This window comes from Orycteropus afer, unplaced genomic scaffold (assembly GCF_000298275.1).
Source record: "Orycteropus afer afer isolate SDZICR_OR568_19922 unplaced genomic scaffold, OryAfe1.0 scaffold00243, whole genome shotgun sequence".
Taxonomy (NCBI): Eukaryota; Metazoa; Chordata; class Mammalia; order Tubulidentata; family Orycteropodidae; genus Orycteropus; species Orycteropus afer.
Window position 1 is genome coordinate 2,656,587 of NW_006921830.1, and position 3,187 is coordinate 2,659,773.

A 3,187-nucleotide genomic window follows, 5' to 3' on the forward strand; every position below is an offset into this window, starting at 1 on the left:
ATCCTTCCCTTCAAGGCTCAGGGGTCCAGGATTATCTTCTGTGTCTATGTTAATTGGTTTCCCTTTTCTTTGTTGAAGAGGGTCTGTGCAGTCTTTCTGCCTAGTCTGCCATCTTCTAAGTACCCCTGAAGGTTTATAATTTTTCTTTGAGTTTACCCTGTGATTTATAGTTTTCTTCCTATGTTTAGAATACTTTGTTCTATTTTGTAGTTGTCTTTACTTCCCTACCATCTAGTAGTTCTGTAACAACACAGTTTTTCTATTTTTTTGGTTTGTAGTTGTTCTCATTTGTCAATTGATGTCTCTGGTTCCCTGTTTACAATCTTGTAGGCTTGTTTACTTTGGATACTTCCATAGCTGTGTTGGTTTCTGGGTTATATCATCATGTGTGTTAATGGTCAGTAGTTGTTGGTTGCTGTTGCTTCTCTGTCCAAAGGGCACCCTTTAGCATCTCTTGTAAGGGTGATCTGTTTTTAACAAATTCCCTTAATTTCTGCTCATCTGGAATGTCTTAATTTCACCATCACATTTGAGGGACAGTTTTGCTGTGTACATAATTCTTAGTTGGAAATTTTTCTCTTTCAGGGTTTTATATATACCATCCCATTGTCTTCTTACCTGCATGGCATCTGTCAAGAAATCTGAGCTTATTCTTATTGGCTCCCCATTCATTGTAGGTAACTTTTTGTTTTTCCCATGCTGCTTTCATGATTCTTTCTTTATCTTTGGTTATGGTAAGTTTGATGATGATATGTCTGGGTGATTTTCTTTTGGAGTCTATCCTGTTTGGGGTTCATTGGACTTCCTGAATAGATATATTCTCATCTTTCATTATACCAGGGAAATTCTCTTCCAATAAATGTTCAACAATTTTCTCTGTGGTTTTATTTGTCTCTTCTTGTTCTGGAATTCCAATTACACATAGGTTATTCCTTTCAATGGGCTTTCTTCATTTTTCTTTTTGCTCTTTTTTTCTGATTTATCCTTTTCCAAAGAAGTTTTCAAGTATTTGCCTTCAATCTCCCTAATTCTGTCTTCCATTGAGTCAGTTCTGCTCCTTTGCCCATTCAATGTCTTATCTATTTCTGAAAATTTAGTCTTAATCTTCTGTACTCCTGTGTGTCAATTTTGTATCATTTTTAATTTTTCATTTATTTTGTCATTTTGTTCTTGTATCATCTTTCAAAATTGTTCTAGGCTTTCTCTGTGTTTTCCTTGATATGTCTCTCAATTTGTTGAAGATACCTAAATATAATTCTTTTAATTCCTTATCAGGGAGTTCCAGTGCTGCATCTTTCTCAGGGATGTGTTTTGGTTCTGTATCCTGGTCCCTTGTTTCTCCTGCTTTATCTTGCTTCTTTGTGTGGACTGTGATACTCTGGTGTCTCTGAGGCATTGAACAGTTTTGTGTTTATATTTAATTGGTGATTGTATGTTGGAGTGACTTGCCCATGATTTTCATTTTCTTAGTTTTGTTTATATGTTATCTACAAAATCAGGGTACTGTACTGTGTTTCCCTATTTACTAGTGGGCAATACTTACACACTCACCACCTGTCTCTTTTCCTGTTGTCAGCCTCTCGTATATTCCTGCCGACCTTGGCAAACAGAACCTATTCTTAGGTCCCTGGAATCTGAATGAGAATGTTATCACTTTAAAATCCAAAATGGTTGACACTTATAAAAATTCAAAATGGCTGCACCCTCAGTCACTTTAATATCCATAATGACTGCTGCATGTAAATAATCAAAATGGCTGCTCCCTCTGAACATCAGAAAGTCAACTACTCAGGTTGTCTGCCTCCTTGCAAATATTCAGATTGTGGGTCCCTTCAGCCTAGATGACAATCTTCAGCTCTGACCATCTCTGTGCTCACTGTTTTCCTTCAGGTTTTTCCACCAGTTGGTGCCTAATCCACTTCTGTATAGTTCCTTTCAAAGCTCAGGGCTCCAGAATTATCTTCTGTGTCTCTGTCAATTGTTTTTCCTTTTCTTTGTTGAAGAGGGTCTGTGTCACTTTTCTGCCTATTCCTCCATTGTACCAGAAGTCCTGGTTGCACTTCTTCCAAGATAGATTTGTTTATCCTTCTGGCAGTCCATAGTATATTGAACATTCTTTATCAATACCACAATTCAAAGACATCATTTTTCTTTGGTCTTCTTTATTCATTGCCCAAATTTCACATACATATGAGGAGATTGAAAAATACCATGGCTTGGGTAACATGCATCTTATTCCTCAAAGTAACATCTCTACTTTTGTAACACTCTGAAGAGGGCTTTTGCAACAGACTTGCTCAATGCAGTGTGCTTGATGTGTTGACTGCTGTTTTCACAGGCATTGATTATGGAGCCAAGTAAAAGGAAATGCTCAACAACTTCAAATTTTTCTCCATTTATCATGATGGTGCTTATTGATTCAGTTGTGAATATTTTTGTTTTCTTCATGTTGGGGTGTACTTCATACTAAAGACTATAGTTTTTATTCTTCACCAGTCAGTGCTTCTAGTCATCTTTGCTTTCAAGAAAGAGAGTTGTGTCATCTGGACATTGTGGGTTATTAATGGGTCTTTTTCTAATCCTGATGCCACATTCTTCTTAATGTAGTCTAATTTATTGGATTATCTGTTCAGCATACAGATTGAGTAAGTATGGTGAAAGGATATATCCTAATACACACCTTTCCTGATTATAAACCACACATATCTCCTTCTTCTGTTATAATGACTACTTCTTTTCCTATGGATAAGTTTTGCATGAGTACAGTTAAATGTTGTCAAATTTGCATTGTTTGCATTGTTGTCTATAATTTGTTATGATCCACACAGTTGAATATCTTTTCACACAGTCAATAAAACACAGGTAAACATTTTCTAGTAGTCTCTGCTTTCAACCAAGATTCAGCTGACATCAGCAGTGATATCTCTTATTGTATGTCCTCTTCTAAATCCAACTTGAATTTCTGGTAGTTGCATGGCTATGTACTTCTGCAACAATTTTTGAATTACCATCAGTAAAATTTTCCTTGCATGTGATATTATTGATAGTGTTTGATAATTTGTATTTTGAGGATCATCTGTCTTTCAAATGGGACAAATATGGAGCTCTTCCAGTTGGTTGGCAAGGTAGCTGTCTTCCTAATTTCTTTGTATAGATGTATAAACACTTCCTGGATTGCATATGTTTG